Raw genomic sequence first — 21,541 nt, 5'->3', positions numbered from 1 at the left:
TATAAAATCTTTAAAAAAAAAAAAAGAGCCATAAAGCTTTAAAAAAATAAATAAATAAAACAGCATTTCTGGGGCTCGGAGCCTGCTTAAGATTCTCTCCCTCTCCCTCTGCCCCTCCCCCATCCCTCTCTAAAAAAAATAAATAAAAATAGAACAGCATTTCTAAGGACAATCTATAGATCAGTGCTGTTCAGATTTTAACGTAAATATGAATCCCCTGGGGATGTTGTTGAAATACAGAATCCAATTCAGTTAAGTCAGAGGTGGGGCCCAAGATGGCAATTCTAACAAGCTCCTACCTTGGAAATGTTGATTTTGGCTGCTTGGGAAATGGGGTCAGGAATTTGACATTAGCTCCCCGGTGGTTGTGCACTTTTTAAAGGGACTTAAGGAGAATTATCCAGAAATTAGGCCCATCTTTTCTTTAATGACTAGAAAATCCACAGCACTGTGTGTATTTGAGTTAAAACCCAAGAAAGTCAAGTTCCATCCAAACAGACGCTAAAATAGCACATCCAGTCCCGTGGCAAAATTACACCGTCAAAGGGAACTCGTATTTGCTGGCAGCCTTTCACCTGTCAGGCGAGCACAGCATGCTTTGGAGACATCATTTCTTTTCATTTTTCCACATCACAGAGGAGGCGCCTGAAGACAGAGCCTCTGCTCAAGGTCGGAATCACAATCCACCTGCCTGTCTCTATCTGCTACTTTTATTTATTTCTATTTTTATGTTCTACTCTAATCATCTCATTCCCCTCCAGGTGGTAGATGGGATTGCTATTCCCAACTAGTTCTTCTTCTGTATAACAGGATTACTCATCCTTTTGATCATCATGGGGGAGAAGTACATGGCCCCCACTTACTTGACTTTGGGTTTGGCCCTAGGACACACACTGACTAATGGAAATGTGAGCAGATACGGCACCGACCACCTCCAAGCCGAGGTTTTAACTGCGTTGCGTGGTTTGGATTGGGCTCCTGCTCTCCAGAGAACAGCATGTCCCAGCTGGAAACTGTTCCTTCAGCATTCCTTGTAACAATAAAAAATTGGACACCACCTATTGTCTATTAAAGATAATAATTATAAAGACACAGGATATGGAAGAATAGACAATGTAAAATTAAAAAAAAAAAAACTAGGATTGCAGCTTTGGGAAACTGCAACATACATAAGCACGGGGCGGGGGGGAGGACAAAAGGGAAATATACCAAAATATAATCCAGATTTTGTTGGACTCCTGGTTAACTTTTAATCAACTTTCAGATTTCAAGGCAAGACTTTGTACAATATACCATCAGACTGGAGAAGCCATGAGCATGCCCTGCAAAAGTGAGAATGCCACACCTCAGAATTTTTTCTTTTTATGTGCACTAAAAACTCAGGGTTGCCAAGTTACTAGCAATGTGACCTTGTGTAAGTTAACCACCCTGCCTGTGTCCTCATCCATAAATGGATTTAATAATATCAACTTCTTGGGTTATTTAGCACATTAAATAGGGTAATATATTATATAAAGCACCTGACTTATACCTGCATTCAATGAAATACCTTTCTTTCACTACAGCTAGTAACACAGAAAACGGATGTTAATTAGATCTGTTATAGAAAGGAATTTATCAATGAAGCATTAACCAAAGATAATATTCAAGGCAATTTAAGACCCTCAGCAGTCCAGGAACTTATTAGCTACAAGCTTATTCTACAGCACACACCCCTTTTAGGGACCCTTGATTACACTGAGCCCACCCAGGTAATCCAGGATAATCTTTTCTTTTCTTTTTTTTTTTAGTAGGTTCCACACCCAACATGGGGCTCGAACTCACGAGCTCACGGCCCTGAGATCACATGCTCTACAGACTGAGCCAGCCAGGCGCCCCCAGGATAATCTATTTTAAAGTCACCTGAGTAGCAACCTAATTCCATGGGCAATTTTAATTCCCCTTTCCTACTGAACATGTTCATAGGTTCCAGGGATTAGGACATAGACATCTTTGGAGGACCATTATTTTACCCAGCACACTGTGGGATTTCACGTATAGTAACTCAATATTTAACCAACTGGCTGATATCATAGATTCCCACAACAGAGCACAAGGTGAACCACTCTCTTCTGATCTTATACTCTGATGTTCCCTGTGGTTGATCAACATTCAGTCTCTTAAATCAGAAAAGCACATTTCTGTAAGAAGTGTCCTTGAATGAATGAATGCTCTCCATCTATTCAGCCCTGCCAAAGGGCCTAGTGTGAGGGCCAAGTCTGATGGAGAATCAGCCACAGTCCCTGCCCATGAAGCACTCACCAACTCGGGGGAGAGGGGAGACGAAGTGAAATCCCAGTAACACTGAAATCAGACTTCTGAAGTTCTGTGGAGCAGAAGCTAAGGTTGTGGGTGAAGGCTTTACTGAAAAAGGCATTTGGGTTAAATGTGTATGGAAGAAAAGAGAAGCAAGGGGCTGAAGGCATGGAGGCTCAGCATGGTGTGCCAAGGGTGTAAGGAAACAGCCCCCCTTGGCTGGTGAGCACAGAAAGGGGCAGAGCGGGCAGGTGCACAAGTGCGCCATTTACAAAATCGGGAGAGGAATGTTCCCAGGAGAAACCAGAAAATGCATTGCAACAAATGGGGGACAAGGAGGAGCTGAGGATAAGACAGGGGCAGGGGAAGGAGGCAGAGAACTTTTCTGGCCACCACCAAGTGCCAGTCACTGCATTTGTGCAAGACTATAGAAGGAATGCATGGAAAAACCATAAAGACCAAGAATGACGGTGGTTGCCAGGGGCTGGGAGCAGGGGGCTGTGGGAAGTCAATGCTTCACGGGGACAGAGCTCCAGTTTGGAAGCCAAAAAGGGTCCTGGAGAGGATGGTGGTGATGGGTGCCCAACAACGTGAGGGTACTTAGTACTAATGAATTACATACATAAAAATGGTTAACATGGTAAATTTTACATTATGGGAGTGTCACCACAATTTTTTTTTAAATTGAAGAAAAAGAATAGGAATGGATGGAACTTGAGAAAGGAGTGACTCTGCTTACCAATTTCTCCTTCTAGTAGCCAAATATTGAAAAGTGGTGTTGTAAGATAAGTAAAAAAAAAAAAAAAAAAAAATCCTACAAGAAGCTTGGGCACCTTTGTAGGCCAAGGAGAAGAACCAACAGTAAGGGAAAGAAAGATAATATGGGACAGAGACAGTATAATTTTTAGAATAAATAAATGCCAGAAGAGGCAAGCGGAGTCAGAATCCAGAGAACACATGGGTGGGGGGAGCAGCTTTGGGTAAGGGTGGGGGACTCTCTTCTCCGGAGTGGGGTGAGTGGGGTGAGGTACCACCACCAGAAAGGGTTAGAAAGGGAGGGCTGGCTGTGAGACAAGAGAGAAGTCAAGGATGTCAGAAGGTTAGGGAGAAGAGAAATGGAGAACCCCAATGTTTAAAAGCGAAAGAAATCTCTTTATCTGGGTCCCTGACCAAAATAGTAGAAGTCATTGCACAAGTGAAGGTTTAAACAGAGAACGGTTCGTCTTAGTTGCAGTTTTACCCCGAAGCGGCTCTGTTACCTTCACTAAGTCAGTTCAACTTCTTAAAACAGCATCTTTCAAAGAAAGGGATTTGCTAAAATAATCCCACTGTCCCTTCCAGCTCTACATTTTAATGGTTTCAAGCAGAGAGTTTATCCTTCGCAGAGTCAGCTTACCTACCCCAGCCCCCAGAAAAAAAAAAAAACAAACACGAAGTGGGAACAAAAGTCAAGGTGTATATAATTTAAATACCCTTGGGCTGATTTCACATCTCTCTTTTAATAGTGACAGCCACAACAAACAGATGGTTACTGCTGACAAGGGATGTGTCATTACAGTCCTAATGATAACTGATGTTTTTACAGCTCTTGACTGTTCATAGAGCACCTTCACGTATGAATCATTTGCGTTCTTCGGTGAAACTGGCGTGGCTATAGTCTTCTTCTATCCATTTTCCAGTTGAGGAAACTCAGCCTTACAGGTTGGTGAAATGCCCAGGGCCCCAGAGCAGATAAGTGACAAACCCAGGACTCGAATCCAGGGACTCAGGACTGAAGACACACGATTTAAAAAAACAAAAATTGTTTCTTAGGGGCGCCTGGGTGGCTCAGATGGTTAAGCATCTGCCTTCGGCTCAGGTCATGATTCCAGGGTCCTGGGATCGAGCCCCGCAGCGGGCTTTCTGCTCAGCAGGGAGCCTGCTTCTCCCTCTCCCTCTGTCTCCCCCCTGCTCATGCTCTCTCTCTCTCTCTCCGTATCTCTGTGTCTCAAATGAATAAATAAAATCTTTAAAAAAAAAAAACTGTTTCTCAGACGCTGAGACACAGGATCTAAGATTTCCCACTTGGTGTCACAAGCACAAGAGAATGCAAGGGTCGAAAGAAATTTGCAGGGATTTATTCTTTCAATTGAGCCTGGCAAATAGTTCATTGAAATGCAAGTACAACCTTAATTTTCACAAGATAAATGACAGGAATCCAAAGGGCAGAGATGGTCAAGGATTAGAATTCAACTGTTCCAATGTCCTAACATTCTCAGGATGAGAACACGGAGGCCTCCCCTGGGAGGCCAAGCCAATACTAGAACTCAGAGCTCCCACCAGGCCTAGGGCTCTTGGCACTGGCCAGGTCTTACGCAGCTTCTAAGAAAAGTTAACAACAGAACTGCTCCTTAACACTGAAATGGTTCCAATTTAAATAATATGAGGGGCTCATTCTCTCCTTTTTACACGTGCAAACCATATGGATGCTGCCTATTAATGTCCTAGATTTCTCTGGAGCAAATTCTCCTCACAAGTGGGAGGGTTTGTAATGAGTCATGCCTCCTTTTAGTACAAAAGAGAAGTAAATGTGTCCACTAAGGAACCCATCTGAGAGAACTTTAAATCAACTGAAAATGCCTCCATTACCATCTTCTACCTAAAAAGTGTCTTCTAGACAAATTAAAATTGAAAAACTAAAAAAAAATGAAATGCAAATATTTTGAAGAGGACCATATTGTCTAAGTAGTCCCATTTTCCTCCTTTGGCAATATTGTAATGAGTCAGCAGGTGCTTCACTACCAAAATTACTTTTATCACGAAGCTGAAAAATACTGAATGTTTCAACAGAAGACTCCACGAGGAGAATAGATGAGGACATGAAAATGATGTATATTATGAAACTGCAGATCCCACCTTATATGTTTTATGCAGAAAAAAACAGTATGAGGCTTCCGTTAGACTATAAAGGATTCAAGGACAAGTATGTCAAAGGAAGGGGAGCCCGTGTGAGGTGAGCAGAAATCTCTGATTTTCTTCCTTCAGGGCCCTTGGGAGCATCATGGTTAAGACGTGCCAAGAGAAAGGATTTCTACTGAGGAAAATAAGTGAGCAAAACTTTTTGGTGAACACGCTAATGGAGGCTAATGTGACAAATGGGCAATACCCACATTTGCCCAGTTCTAGAGCTGTAAGAAGAAGACTGAGATATTAGGCCAAAGGCTATTAAAAGGCAGAGTGAGGTCTCCAGTTTCACAATGTTTCAGGGATGAAGTTTTTACTAAAGGAGGAGTGCTCCCCCAAATACATAGCCAGGTTTCTCCTCAAAACAGTCACCCAAATTTAAAATCAAGGGGACAGGAAGCTAAGGTCAAGACCCCCAAAGGGCAAAGTTTAATCTCCCACAGTGTTTCAGGGCCAAAAAGACAAAAGATCCTTTAGGGCTTCAATCAAAAGCCTGGAAGAACCAGGCCTGAGGAGCACAGGCAGCCATAGCTGGACTGAGTCTTCCTAAACCTGCAACCTGGCCTTCACTTAGCTCAACTCCCGATGGCACGAAGGTGATCAGCTCCTCACTATATTTACCTAACAGAGGAAAAGGAGGAAATCCTCTCTGGAGGAAGATGTGGTGTACAACTAGTAAGATTCTTCCACACAAAATTGCTTGTTATAAAATTAAATATTATGATAATATTATGGCATGAGAAAAATTGCAAGAAAATGTAACCAATATTCAAGAGAAAACAAAGACAACAGATGCAGACTCACAGATGATCCAGATAATGGGATTCAGAAGACAAAACCTTTGAAATAATTGATTAATTGGTCAAAGGAAATGAGAGGAAAAAAAGAGGAAACGGATGGAAAGGTGGAGAATTTCAAAAAGGAACTAGAATCTATGCAAAAAAATCAAATGGACATCATAGAAAAATAAAATACCTTAATTTAAGAAAAATATAATGTCTGAAATAACTCAGATGGGTCAATTAGCAGGGTTGGGTTTTATAGCAGACTAGACATAGTAAACTCAGAATATAACTTAATGGAAAACACCCCTAGTAAAGCCCAAAGAGAAAAGGGGAGGGGCACCTGGCTGGCTCAGTCCATAGAGCGGACTCCATCTCGGGGTTGTGAGTTCGAGCCCCATGCTTACTGTAGAGGTTACTTAAAAATAAATAAAAAATTAAAATTTAAAAAAAAAATAGAAAAGGGGAAAGAAAGAAAAAAAAAAACATATCATAAGGAACATGAAGAGGTCTCCCGCCCATGTAATTGGAGAGCCAGAAGAAATTAAGAGACAGAATAGGGCAGTAGTAGTATTTGAAGAGACAATGGCTCGGAATTTTTAAAAAAGATTTACTTATTTTTAGAGAGAGAGAGCATGCAAGTGGGGAGAGGGGCAGAGGGAAAGGGAGGATCTCCAGCAGACTCCCCACTGAGTGTGGAGCCTGACTTAGGGCTCAGTCTCAGGACCCTCAGATCATCGCCTGAGCCGAAATCCAGAGTCCGATGCTTAACCGACTGAGCCACCCAGGTGCCCCGAGAATTTTCCAATACTGATGAAAGACATCAACCCTGGGTGGTTCAGTCAGTTAAGTGTCTGCCTTCGGCTCAGGTCATGATCTCAGGGTCCTGGGATGCAGCCTGGCATGCGGTTCCCTGCTCAGCAGGGAGTCTGAATCTCCCTCTCCCTCTGTTCTTCCCCCTTGTTTGTGCTCTCTCTCTAAAATAAATAAAATCTTTTAAAAAAATGTTTTTAATACCAGTAATAGTTTTATGGTGGAGTTTACTGAAATCGGGGGAAAAGCCACAATCTTGGCATTAAGCCTGATGGAGTAGCAGAATAAGATGGGACTCTAGAGGTGAACAGTCCAAACCTCATGTTAGAGAGGCCAAAACTGAAGCCCAGAGCATTAAGAACGATGTGCCCAGCACCCACAGCTATTTAGAAGCTGACTAGAAACCTGAACAGCATCCTTCTAACTTCTAGTCCAGCCCTGTGATGCTCGCACCAGGCCGGTCCAAGGTCAAATCTAATAAAATGTGAAAACTCTCTGTGTAATGCTTTGATTTTAATGAACATATATTTTCACTGAGAGTGATGGAAAATCACTGCTGGTGATGCAAAATACCACACACCAGGTGCTCATTCACTGACTACGTAGATATGGAGACCCAACATCATCACTGGGAAGAGCTCCTACACACACACACACACACACACACACACACACACACACACACACTGACCCTGGTCACTCTGTGAACCTGATGTTCACAGGCAGAGCAGAAAAACATGTCAGAGAGGTAGAGAAAGGTATGGCCAAGGGCTATCACTTAAACCCCAGCAGTCAGGCTATTTCTGCGTGTCTCAAGGCCTTTCTCCATAACATGGGTAAGAACACGCATGGTGAACAAAGGAAAATATCCCACAGTGCCCTCCCTAGAGGTAAAGAAAAGACAACAGCTGACCCTCTGCATAGATTCTTTATCACCAAAGCACATGGTGTCCCCTCAGTACCCGTGGCCTTTTAATTTCCCACAGATGTTTTGGGGAAAAATATCACCCGTCAAATCTGAGGCATTGTGATTAGCTAAAACAGCCATACCTCTTCCTCTTTAGGAAATTCATTAAGACTCCATTGTTTTCCTCCATTACCTTTTCCTGGTCAAATACATGTCATGTTTTTGTTTATTTTCATTGTCAAAACACAGTCCAAGACCCTCCCCGCCACACATACAGCTGGGCTGCCAGACAGGCAAAGCTGACCTCTGTGGTCCCAGATCCCAACCTCTGTACACAAGCCGCCCTTCAGAACACCCAAAATATTGACAGCGAGCATAACAAGAAAATTTTGCTATCATTAATCGGGAACAAAAATATAGTTATTTACAAAACCAGGAAATCAGTTCAAATATTTTCCAATGTGGGGATTAGTATTCAAAGGACAAGAGGGCCCCTAACACCATTCAGTGGGGCATCTGAGGCTCCTGCTAAAACTATCACCTTGAATTTGTTAGTCATTTTCCTATCATAACCTTCTTCAATGTAAATACTTCTTTACTAATAATCCCTGGTAAAACCCAAGTCACTGTTTTGTTTTGTTTTGTTTTAAAGATTTTATTTATTTATTTGACAGAGAGAGAGATAGCGAGAGCAGGACACAAGCAGGAGGAGTGGGAGAGGGAGAAGCAGGCTTCCCGCCGAGCAGGGAGCCCGATGTGGGACTCGATCCCAGGACCCTGGGATCATGACCTGAGCCGAAGGCAGACGCTTAACGACTGAGCCACCCAGGCGCCCCCAAGTCACTGTTCTATGTGGTTGTTTCAATAACTCAGCTCTATGCTTATTCATGATTTCTGTACAGCTCTTGCTAGTATTTTAACCTTACGCAGGAGGATGTGTGTTCTCGCTCTCCCTCTGTCTCTCTCCCTCTCCCTCCCTCGCTCCTTCCCCAGAAATTATAGTACATATAGGCTATGTATTTATACATCAGTAGATATAACTTGGGAAGGAGAATTCACATTATGCAACATGTCAGGAATATAGTATATAAAACTTTTTTTTAAAGATTTTATTTATTTATTTGACAGAGAGAGACAAAGCGAGGGAGGGAACACCAGCAGGGGGAGTGGGAGAGGGAGAAGTAGGCTTCCCGCGGAGCAGGGAGCCCGATGCGGGGCTCAATCCCAGGACCCTGGGATCATGACCTGAGCCGAAGGCAGACGCTTAACGACTGAGCCACCCAGGCGCCCCTAGTATTTAAAACATTTTACACTATTGTCTAGGCTATCAAACTAGCTCTTGGAAAAACAAAACCTGAATACCTGCCAATATCATCTCAATTAGTATCCTCTTTCAATCTGTTAAAATGCCTTGATTTGCTCAACTGGGAATAGTTAAAAATATTGATTTTTCTTTCTTTTAATCTTATTTTATTATATGTTAGTCACCACCAAAATATTGATTTCTCTAACTCAAACTAGTCATGGCCTTCTAAAAATACTGAACTACGGCCATTTGAATTTACGTTATTTTAAGCCAGCAGCAAAGACAATACAGAGATTCAGTAAGAAACTGATCTATAAATAGAGTACAGTGAGATATGATCTACATCGTTCGTTCTCTACAAAATAAAAGGAAAAGCATGCCATAAGAAAAAATGCTAAGAAGATATTTGTTAACGTAAGTGAAAGTTCTCTTTTCACCCATAAATAGTAACACATCTGTTATTTTGACAGAGGATCAGTCGGCTTGTGGATGTTTCATGCCTCTAACTTGTTATCAGTGGCCAGTCTAGGAACCGCACAAGGCAGGAGGCAAACATGTGAGAGGGATAAGGGGTCTTTAGGCCCTTCAAGTGCCTCCTATTTTATGTTTTGGTCCCTTCACAGTTTACCTGTATTTCTAGGATCAGTAGAAATGGGCTTGAAGGAGGAAAAATTTAGATCTGTGTTCTTTACTTCTAACAGCTCTATTAACACATACAAATTTGTACTAAAACAAAGTTCTGGAGAAACTCAAACAGACCCAAGGTTACTCTACTACCTCTGGAAGTCAGGGTCACTTCATTTATGTTTTTCTAAGAATATTTACCGGTATACACTTCATGTATATTTCAACCAAGCTCCTGCACATATATTGTAACCATACTTCCTTTTAACGTACACTAGTCCTTAAAAAAAATCCTTTAATAGGTAGTACATCAGAAATATTTAAATTCAGGGGCGCCTGGGTGGCTCAGTTGGTTGAGCGTCTGCCTTCAGCTCAGGTCATGATCCCGGGGTCCTGGGATCGAGCCCCACATCGGGCTCCCTGCTCCGTGGGGAGCCTGCTTCTCCCTCTGCCTGCCGCTCCCCCTGCTTGTGCTCTCTCTGTCAAATAAATAAATAAAATCTTTAAAAAAAAACCCAATACTTAAATTCAGGTTTCCACTCTGAATAGTTTGTAACAGCTGCAAAAGTGCACACACATTAAGATTGGGTAAACTACTACTGCTTCTCAGTACAAGATCTTCAATTTTCACCCATGGCGAGGAAGAACACAGATGAACAACCCCCATCAATCAGATCTCTTTTTTTTTTTTTCAATCAAATCTCTTTTCATTTCCTGACATTCTCCTTCCCCCAAAATGCCTTTTAAATTGGGATGCTAGGGACAAATCAATGGCAAATACTAAAGCGTGTGTCATAACAAGAAGGTCCCCAATGCTCAAGGGTATCCACGGCAGTTTCCAGAATGAGGAGGAAAGAGAGGTTTCCCCGTTCTCCAGCACATTACAGCAGCTTCCCCATCCTACAGCATCAATGGTATCTCATCAAGGCCAAAAAGAAACTGGGGCTGTCTTAAATATGCGTTGGATAAAAGGATAAGGACAGAGGACTCGTCAGGAGAATCAAAGGAGGATGCTAGCAAACATGGGACCATCTTAGCTGGACTCAGCTTAGATGCAATTACATGCACCTGGGGTCAAAACTGTCCTCCCTGCTGGTGACCCAAGTCACTAATCACATATCCCTGCTCCAGGCAAATGCAGTATACTGCTTAAAAAAAAATGGCTGCAATTATCCTCCTCTATCTCTGCTCCTTCCAACATGACACAGCTCCTCCCTTCAAGAGATGGAAATCTATTTCGCCACCTCCTGGATCAGGGCTGGCTTTGTGACTCGTTTGGGCTAACAGAATTCAGAGGAAGTAACCTTGTGGCAGTTGCAAGCCAAGGCCTCAGGAGGCTTTGTGTGCGCCCCGCACTCTTAGGACCCTGCCACCCACAGTGTGAAGAACCCCAGGCAAGCCTGGTTAAAGAGTAAAAAAAAAAAAAAAAAAAAAAAAAAGTTGGGGCACCTGGCTGGCTCAGTCGGTAGAGCATGTGACTTTTGGATCTCAGGGTTGTCAGTCTGAGCCCCACGTTGGGCATAGAGATTACTTTAAAAAGGAAAATTTTTTAAAAACTATATGTAAAGAGGGGCGCCTGGGTGGCTCAGTTGGTTAAGCAACTGCCTTTGGCTCAGGTCGTGATCCTGGAGTCCCGGGATCGAGTCCCGCCATCGGGCTCCCTGCTCGGCGGGGAGTCTGCTTCTCCCTCTGATCCTCCCCCTCTCATGCTTTCTGTCTCCCATTCTCGCTCAGATAAATAAATAAAATCTTTAAAAAAAAAAAAAACAACTATATGTAAAGAGCTGAGGCCATCCTAGAAGAGCCAGTGCCCCCCCACCCCCAAACCCACCCAGCAGACAACCTGCCCAGATCTAAAGAATTGCCCGGCTGAGTGCTGTCCAAATTGCCAACTCACAGAATCAAGAGCTAAACTAAATACTGGTTGTTTTAAACCACTGACTGGGGCGCCTGCACGGCACCTGCCTTCAGTTCAGGTCATGATCCCGGGGTCCTGCTTGGCAGGGAGTCCGCTTCTCCCTCTCCCTCTGTCCCTCCCCCCTGCTCGTGCTCTCTCTCAAATAACTAAATAATAAATAAAAATAAACCACTGATAAAATGATATTGTGGTGTTTTGTTAAGCAGCAAAAAGCTAACTGCTACAGTAAGGAATGGATTCACTCAGTGAACATGTAGTAAATGCCTTCATATGTGAAGTAGTACTCTCAGTAATTACTGGGGGCACAAAGATTAATAATGCAATCATGCCGACATTTAGGCATCTTCTTCGATGACGTTAAAAGAAGGGTGAATAACAAGATCTACTCAGAGGATAGGAAGGCTCACTCAAAGAGGTCACACTGGAGTTGGTTTTTAGAGAAAAAAATAGGAAGTCACCGGTAGATAGGAATGGACATCAGAAGCAGACGAGAAACAGCCATGTGCAAAAGCACAGATGCAGGGAAGAACTCACGGAATGTTCTAGGAATGGCAAATAGTTTAGGACAGATGGAGTGTGGGGAGGACATGGCAGATGACGGAACAGGAAAAGCAGGTTGAAGGCAAATAATGAAGGGTGTCACACTGTAAATCATGCTAAGGAATCTGAATGCCTCTTGTAGGCTATAGAGAGCTACAAATCACTTTTGAGTAGGAAATGACATGATTAAATCTGTGTTTTAGGAAAGGCAAGCTGATGACAAGTGGGGGATTAGAGGCAAGGGCAAGACTCAGGGAGATCGGTTGGAAGTCTATTCCTACAAATCCCAAAGGGGACCTGAACCAAACTAAATATAGCTTCTGAGCGGGACAGGGGCCATGTGGGAGGATGGAGACAGTGCCAAGATTTCTACTTCGGGATCTTGGATTAATGGTAAATACATTAATTAAGGCAGGAAAGCAGAGGAGCAGACTGAAAAGGAACAACACGTGTGTTTTATAAAGGCGCCTATGGGATATCCAGTGGGCGATGTCCAGGAGGCAGGTAAGGATACAGATCTAGACCTTCTGTTGAAGGACAGGTGGTGAGAGCAGGAGATAAAGACCTGGGGAGCCTTTTGAACACAGGGCAGAGGGAGAGGGACAACTCAAGACCTAAGAGTGAACATGAACGCAGGGCACCGAGGGGAAAAAATATAGGTGGAGAAGAGAAAAGGATAATAAATGGCAGAATACCAAGAGGCATTGATATTTCAGAGGCAAAGGAAAGAAGGAGCATCGACCAGTGGCAACCCTCCTTGGGAATGGAAGAGGGGAAGGATCATTCAGCAAGTATGGATTATGAATTAAGGAAAAATGGATACTCATCCATTTTACCACATTCCTTCCTCTAGCCAAGTCATCACCAGGCTCTTCCCTAGGGTTCTTTCCACTCCAGAGGGGCCCTGAGGACATAATCAGTGTTAGGGGGAGACCAAAACAGGGGCCACTTTGAGTAACAGCACCTGTGTCCATGTATCTTATTGAAAAACACGCTTTTTCAAACCCCTTCTCTGGCACCTGCTGCAGCAAAGAACATTCCCAACTTTCATTCTTAGGGCACTTATTTGAAATGAGCTTATAATTAATATACTGCATTTTCCAAACAGATTGCCTTTACATATTTTCAATAACTAAAAGAAAGATTTTAAAAAAATAACCCCAAAGTAGGCAAAAGCTTTATAAACAGAACACAAAAAGCAAGAGCCATAAAAGAAAAGGAAAATCCACCATTGGACTTCATTAAAAATCATCAAAAGATTGCACGAAGATAGTGAAAAGGCAAGCCACACACTGGGAGAAAATATTTGTAATAATACGTGTATCTGACAAAGGACTCCTCTACAGAATAGAAAAGAACTCAAACAGAAAAAAAAAAGCCAACTCAAAATCGGACAAAACATTTTAACAAAAATTTCACAAAAAGATATCAAAATGCCAGTAGGTATATGAAATGGTATTTAACATTAGGCACTAGGAAACATAAATTAAAACCATAAGGACCACCTCACACCCATTAGGATGACTACTATCAAAAGGGAGCGGTGAGGAGGACACAGAAAAGGAAAGAAAAGAGAAAAAAAGAAAAAACAGAAGAACAGGGGCGCCCGGGTGGCTCAATTGGTTGAGTGTCTGACTCGATTTCAGCCTAGGTCGTGATCTCAGGGTTGTGGGATTGAGCCCCGACTCTGTGCTGGATTTGGGGTGCAGGCTGCCTGGGGCCTAGGGTTCTCTCTCTCTCTCTCCCCCTCTCCCTCCCCCCCAACTCACTCACGTGCATGTACATGCACGGTCTCTCTTAAAAAAAAAAAAAAAGGAAGAAAAGAACAAGTGTTGGCAAGGATGTGGAAAAACCGGAACCCCCTCCACACTTTTGAGAATGAAACATGGTGCCGTAGCTATGGAAAACAGTATGGTGGTTTCTCAAGAAATTTAAATAGAATTACCATATGACCCAGCAGTTCCACTTCCAGGTATGTGCCCCAGAAAACTGAAAGCAGGGTCTCGAAATATCTGTACACCCCTGTTCAGAGCAGCACTATTCACAATAGGCAAAAGGTGGCAGCAACCTAAGTGTCCACCGACAGAAGGACAAGCAAAATTTGGCATATGCATACAGTGTAATATCATTCAGCCTGAAAAAAAATTCTGACAAGTAACACGACACGAGTGAATCTTAAGGACATTGTGCTAAGGGGGCACCTGGGTGGCTCAGTTGGTTGAGCGACTGCCTTCGGCTCAGGTCATGATCCTGGAGTCCCGGGATCGAGTCCCGCATCGGGCTCCCTGCTCAGCAGGGAGTCTGCTTCTCCCTCTGACCCTCCCCCCTCTCATGCTCTCTCTCTCTCATTCTCTCTCTCAAATAAATAAATAAAATCTTAAAAAAAAAAAAAAAAAAGGACATTGTGCTAAGTACAATAAGCTGATTACAAAAGAACAAGTACTCTGGGATTCTACCCATATGAGGTACTTCAAGTGGTCAAATTCAGAGACAGGGGCACCCGGGTGGCTCAGTCGTTAAGCGTCTGCCTTCGGCTCAGGTACTGATCCCAGGGTCCTGGGATCGAGCCCCGCATCGGGCTCCCTGCTCGGCGGGGAGCCTGCTTCTCCCTCTCCCCCTCCCCCTGCTTGTGTTCCCTCTCTCGCTGTGTCTCTCTCTGTCAAATAAATAAATAAAATCTTTAAAAAAAAAATTCAGAGACAGAAAATAGAATGGTGGTTGCCAGGGGCTGGGGAAAGAGAGACCAGGGACTTATTGTTTCATGGGCACAGTTTCAGTTCTGCAAGATGAAAACCGTTCTGGAGATGGATGGTGCTGATGGTGGTTACCCAGCACAGTGAATGTGCTTAATGCCACGACTGTACATGCAAAAGTGATTACCGTGGTAAATCTTACGTTATGTGTATTTTACCACAACTAAATTTTTTTGAAATTTTAAAACCCACAGGGAGATACCCATTTGCCCCCCTACCAAAAACGGCTGAAGCTAAAAAGACCCCCAAAACCAAGTGTTAGCGAAAGTACGGATCAAATGGAACTCCTTACACCACTGTGGAATTTAAATTGGTACAATCACTTTGGCAGGCTATTTGGCAATTATCTACTAAAGCTAAATAGAAGCCTCCTCTACTACCCTGCAACTCCATTCCTAGGTTATGTGCTCAAGAGAAATGAGTGGGCATGTGCACCAAAAAACGTAAGCAAGAATGTTCATAGCAAGAATGTTCCTAGCAAGAATGTTCCTAGCAAGAATGTTCAGGGTCACCTGCATGGCTCAGGCGGTTGAGCCTCTGACTCTTGGTTTCAGCTCAGGTCTGATCTCAGGGTCATGAGATCAAGCCCCGCGTCGTCCTCTTCTTCTTCAGCCTCCTAGTTGGCTGGGGGAGATCCCTTCCCCCTCCTTCTCCTCTCCCTCTGCTCCTCTCCCCCGCCCCCGCATGCTCTCTCTCTCTCTCTAATAAATAAAATCTTTAAAAATAAAAAAAGAATGTTCATAGCTGCTTTATTCATATTAGCCACACACTGAAAACAACCAAAACTCCAACAGAATGGATAAACAAATGTACTATGTCCATACACTGAAACTGCAAATCAACAATAAACTAGAATGAATTACTACTACACACAATAACATGGGTGAATCTCCTAGATATTATGTTAATGTGAAAGACATACACAAGGATCCCTTCTGTAACATACTATTTATATGGAGCTTAACAGGAGACAAAACTAATGGATGGAGTTTTTTAAAATCACAATGTGAAAAACAAAAATCGTAAAAACTAACCAGAAGGGGAAAGAGGAGAAAATCAGGGGTGGTGGATGTGTTCTCCATCTTGACATGGGTGTACGCACGTGTCAAAATTCACTGAGCAGGACACGTTGGAATAATGCATTTTACACTTTATTGTATGGATGCCATACCTCATAAAACAAAATATCTCTACAGCCCCTCATGTCTCTACAATGAGATTGGTAGGATTCAAAAACAGAATAAAACCTCAACTTGTTGCTCTCTTCCTTTCTGCCCTAGAAGATTAGACCCTATTCCTATTAGAAGCGTTAGAGAGGGGCGCCTGGGTGGCTCAGTCGTTAAGCGTCTGCCTTCGGCTCAGGTCATGATCCTAGGGTCCTGGGATCGAGCCCCGCATCGGGCTCCCTGCTCGGTGGGGGGCCTGCTTCTCCCTCTCCCACTCCCCCTGCTTGTGTTCCCTCTCTCACTGTGTCTCCCTCTGTCAAATCAATAAATAAAATCTTTAAAAAAAAAAAAAAAAAGAAGCGTTAGAGAGATGATTAGTTACTTCCCAGGCTCCGGAGTCAGATAAGGAATCTAAGTCCCACGCAGTGCAAACTTACGTGCTCCTAAATGTCCACGAGCTTTCCTGAAGCCACTCCCTATCCCTGGGGTCTTTACAGTAAGAACCTCTCAGTCCTTAGTGTAGTCTATACTTTCTGAGTCAGAGCTCCCAATTTGCCTTCTACTGCTTAAGAGTCCAATTTGGCCTTTTTAAGCTTCGGGAACAGCATCTGACTTTGTTTTACATCCTCACTGGCAGGGGCTAATTAAATCCCTCTTCGGCCGTAAAGGCAGAATGTCAAAAATCACAAGATATCACCACATTCCGGCATTATGATGAATGCATACACCCCTAGGAAAGAGAAGGCTTCATTCTCTTTACAGCCATTTTGATGCCTGTCCCTTAACAGTCAATATAGTAATAACTTTAGCTTCCTTCTGAGAGCATCATGAGCCATGGCCCACCATTCTAAGAAGATAAAAATCCAGGGGCGCCTGGGTGGCTCAGTCGTTAAGCGTCTGCCTTCGGCTCAGGTCATGATCCCAGGGTCCTGGGATCGAGCCCCGCATCGGGCTCCCTGCTCCGCGGGAAGCCTGCTTCTCCCTCCCCCACCCCCCTGCTTGTGTTCCCTCTCTAGCTGTATCTCTCTCTGTCAAATAAATAAAATCTTAAAAAAAAAAAAAAAAAGAAGATAAAAATCCACAGAGATGGAACCCCCCACCCCCCTTCTTCTACCATTCATAACACTGTGCTACCCCGCTATTGGAAAAGGGCCTTAATAGGCAAAACTTTGTATTTCAATGATCCTCAAAGGCAAATTCTTTTAAACTGCGTCAAAATGAAAAATGGTCTCAATTTGATTGTCTTTGATCCCATATGAAACCTGCCATTAATTTAGTGAAATGGGTGAATTATGAAGGTACGTCGTGTATGTTCAGCTTGGTAGAAGAAAACGGACAAGATGGTTAAAAAAAAAAAAAAAAAAGGCTGGTTTAAAAGAAGCAGCCTAATGCATCCATATTCTGATAAGTGGTATGCCAAGTCAACAGTGAGAGGTAGTTTTTGTCAAAAGCAGATGCGGTTATGTCGGCTCAACAGGGTGACTTGTTAAAAGTGTCCCAAATGAAATTATTCCCCCAAATTGGCCGTTTTATACAGTTTCGTTAAGTGTTTTTCAAAGCAAGTATCAAACAACAACTGGTTAAATGTTAAATGCAAAGCCACATGGTCACAACAGAAAAGCAATGCTTCTTTTAGGAGAGTAAAAAGTAATGCAATAGAACGACACGCAGGATTTTATTTAAATACATTGTCTAGAATAGAATAAGCCATTTTCTCCTTGCAGAATACCTCAAAATAGGTTTCACTTCATAAGAGTCTATATAAATGTCAAGATATTGGAATGCAATAATTATAAAGCCGGCTAGGTGTATTAATTGTTCTACATACCTGTGGTTTTTCTGATTCCTGTACTAGCTTACTCATGTATATTCACTCTTATTTTTCAGAAGCCACTTTGGAAAGCTCCCGTTTTTGGCTTCCACACTGCCACCTGTAGACATAAAAAAGAAATAAGCCTTATGTATTATTCATCAACCACGCATCTTTTCTAGACAACTAACAGGGACAATTGGGAAACAAGTAGCAAAATATTTGCTCCAAGAGATAAAAGTGTTCTTTCTCCTCTGTGGAAAATTTCTAAGGAGTCCCTCTCCCCCAATGGTTTGGTAAATTACTCAGATATCGAAACATGCATTAAGTCTCAGATCAACACCACTCTCTGATCAGTTCATTAAAGAACGAGATGGAGTCACAGAACTCATCCACATGCCAACCTATAACCATTTCAAGATCTGCCATTTCAAATCAGAAGACAACTTAACCACTCTGTTAATTGGGTAATTAAGAATTCCGTAAATTACCACAAAGAAGAAAAAAAATGAGGGAGAGATCCAGGCAAAGGGTACTTTCTCACACGGGCATAAAATGTAAAATGTCTCTTTAGAATAATAATATCAATTCTAAAATGAACTGGTGCTTTCTCCGTTCTAAACAGCAGTTAGGTGGGGTTATTTTCATAATGCCCTACTCCCATTTTGAATGTGAATGTAGAGTGCTGAAAGGTCTTTCAGACACCCCACAGATTTCAATACAGGTAGGTCTTTTTTTCTTTAAAAAAAAAAAAGTCAGATGAATCAAAATCTATGAGCAGAACAAGCAATAAATAAAAATCCACAAACTATCAGTTAGTCAAAGGAGCCATGAGATGTGAGGGATATGTGTGTGCCCGCGCGTGTGATGAGAGTCAGAGACAGACACACAGATTCTAGAGTTAATTGAGAATAACAGACCAAACCAGGGTGTGTTTTGTGTAAGAGAGAGAGAACAGAGAGACAAAGATTATCTCGGGTTAATTGAGACTAACAGACCAAACCTGTGTGTGTGTGTGTGTGTGTAAGAGAGAGAGACAGAGAGATACAGATTCTAGAGTTAATTGAGAATAACACACTGCGCCGCGTGTGTGTGTGTGTGTGTAAGAGACAGAGATACAGATTCTAGAGTTAATTGAGAATAACACACTGCGCCGCGTGTGTGTGTGTGTGTGTGTGTGTGTGTGTGTAAGAGAGAGAGAGAGATACAGATTCTAGAGTTAATTGAGAATAACACACCGCGCCGCGCAGCTCTTTACCTCCTCGGAGTCCCACAGTCCACCGAGAACAAGTGCCCCAGCTCCAGCACCTTAAGCCAAAGACGCAAGCACCACCCCCACCCCCACCCCCAGCTCCACCCCCACCCGCTAGGCGAGCTAGCGTCGGGAGCCACCCAGCCAGCATGCCCGCCGAATCCGCAAAGCCTGCGGACTTTTTTTTTTTTTTGGCCCCATCAGAGATCCGTTCCCCACTTACCTGCAATTTACTTTAACGCCCCGAAAGTCTGGCTCGCTTGAAAGAATTGCAGCCAATCCAAGAAAATCAAGTCTCCTGGAGCCACTCTCCTCCTTCTCCCTAGGACGGACATTCACCCACACTCACACTCCCTTCCTTCCCGACCCCGAACACGCGCTGGGCCATCCCAAGAGGCTCGTTGGGGGCCCGCCAGCGACCAATCCTGCTCCCACGTGCCTCCATTAAACCCTCGTCCAAACGTGCACAAGGCGCCAAGTGCATGTGCACCGTCCGCCTTCAGAGATAAGTTCGGCAAACCCCATCCCACCCTCCCCCCCACCCCACTCCGGCCCCCGAACGCGCGAGCGAGCGCGCGGGCTCAGGCACCCGCCCGGCAGACAATACTCCAGCAACTCCTGCCTTCCCCGCACACGCCCCGGCTGGTCCTGCCACCACTCTCTCGTTTCCCCAGGTTTCTACAGTCCCGAGGGCCCCGAGCAGGGGGCCTCCGGATGGTTGCTGGGTGTAGACTGCGAAGAGAGGAGCGACCTGCGCGCACCACCGAGATGGGGGGGGGGGCGGTCGCAGTCCTCCGAAGCCACTCCGGGGCTCGGCTCTCGAGGAGGGGGTGGGGGTGGGGACTGTGAGACCCGAGGGGGAGAATCCCCAGGGAGGCAGCCTCTCCGCACCTCTTCCCCACCTAGCACAGCGCGCGCGCACAAGCGGGCACACCAAGGGGCCGTGCACCTTCCCGCTGCCCCCGGACCTGCCCGGTCCTCGTCCCCGAGCGTGGTGGCCTGGACGCCAAGGCGTCCGGCCTGCGGCGGCCCTGGAGGGGGCAAGAGCGCCGCGCTCAGGGGTGCCCACCTGCGCGCAGGGTAGCCGAGGCGGCCGGTGAGCCGCCCGCTGCGCCGTGTCCGCTGCAGGAGGAGGTGTAGGCGGCCTGAGCCCCGGACTCCAAACGTCTCCTCGCTGCCCAGCCGTGCGGTCCTCGCTTCCTTTCCTCCCTGAGGGTGAGCCTCCCACCTTAGCCCGCAGGTTCTGCCACCGTCCCCCTGCCCGCCGGAGCCTGAGCTGTCCTCCCCGCCCCTTTCCCGCCGCCCCGCGCAGCGCCGCGCTCCGCCCCCCGCCCGGGCCCAGCCGGGGGCTGCGGGCTCCGGGCCTCGTGTCGCAGCTTCCCACACCCGGGCGGTGGGGGGTGGAGGGGTTCCGCCTAGACCCCGCGCTCCTGACCCGCTCCCCTCTCCCGCGCCAGCGGCGGCCACCCGCGCTCACCCCGCGGTCAAGGGTGTGGGCACCGCGCGCGCTCTGCCCTCGCTCTTCCGGCGTCTCCACTCCCCGCAAGGCACCTTCCACGGGCCCGAAGGGTGCCTCGTTTCTTGGGGGGGGAAGGGGGTTGGTGAAGCGGGGTGGAGTGAGCAAAAGAGAGAAGGCAAAGAAATTAGCATGTCAACTGCCAGGGGATACAAGTTGCTGCCTGTGCCTTGTTTCTGTTACATTAAATACCTGGATGTGCTGCTTTCCTTGTTACGACCGCAGCAATATTCAGAGGAGGCATGAATATCAGATTTCCAAGCTAATTGGTTGTAGGGGCTTTTTAAAAATTTAATGATGCAGAAGACAACCGATTCACTCTTTTTAAAAAGTTACTTAATATATGTGGCCACATTTCTAATTTTAAGTAATAGCAAAATATAAATAACAGAACAGCTGTGTTTTACAGAAACAGATCCAGTTTGTATGTGTTATTTAAGCCCTCTGTAATTATATTAATTGGGTTCGTTTTAAAGTGTACTTTAGGTATTTCTTAAGAAAATGAGCTCAGAATTTAGGGATTAGGAATCCATAATTTATAATTTGGCTTTTTGCCATTATTCTAAAATGTCAATTTCATGGAAATTATTAAATGTGGTTATGTAGAAAAATGGATCCTTTTCCTCCCGAGTTGGCAACATTCTTAGATTTGGCAAAGGACGGATTTTTTTTTTTTTAAACGAAGAAATAATAAAATTCTCATTCATTTTCTAGGGATGGGATATCTGGTTTAGCAGCTTTTTCTTTAGTGTTTCTCTCTTTGAGGCAAAGTTCCTTTCTGCTTCCTCTTATATTTGTTTTGTTCAAAATTTTCCCCCTAAATATAAATAAAGCTATAGATACCATGATTTTTGAGCCTTTGTTTTCCTGAAGGGATAGGGAAATGAATTATAATCAATTATCAAAGTCAACTCCA

At 44.4% G+C, this 21,541-nt stretch overlaps 1 long non-coding RNA gene across 6 annotated transcripts in view; it reads right to left on the bottom strand.

Annotated features, from left to right (window-relative positions):
- LOC145717862 (uncharacterized) overlaps positions 1-20,369 on the bottom strand; it is a 98,370-nt gene extending 78,001 nt beyond the window's left edge. For all 6 annotated transcript variants that reach the window (XR_014141346.1, XR_014141345.1, XR_014141348.1 and 3 more), the window contains exons 1-3: positions 20,179-20,369; positions 19,333-19,431; positions 17,876-17,978 (exon numbers count right to left, since the gene is read on the bottom strand). This is a non-coding gene — a long non-coding RNA (uncharacterized LOC145717862). The remainder of the gene's footprint in view (positions 1-17,875; positions 17,979-19,332; positions 19,432-20,178) is intronic.
- Between the last annotated feature and the right edge of the window lie 1,172 nt (positions 20,370-21,541).

This window comes from Leptonychotes weddellii, chromosome X, assembly GCF_054177405.1.
Source record: "Leptonychotes weddellii isolate Sample4059 chromosome X, ASM5417740v2, whole genome shotgun sequence".
Lineage (NCBI taxonomy): Eukaryota > Metazoa > Chordata > Mammalia > Carnivora > Phocidae > Leptonychotes > Leptonychotes weddellii.
This window is presented reverse-complemented; position numbering and strand designations above follow the sequence as displayed.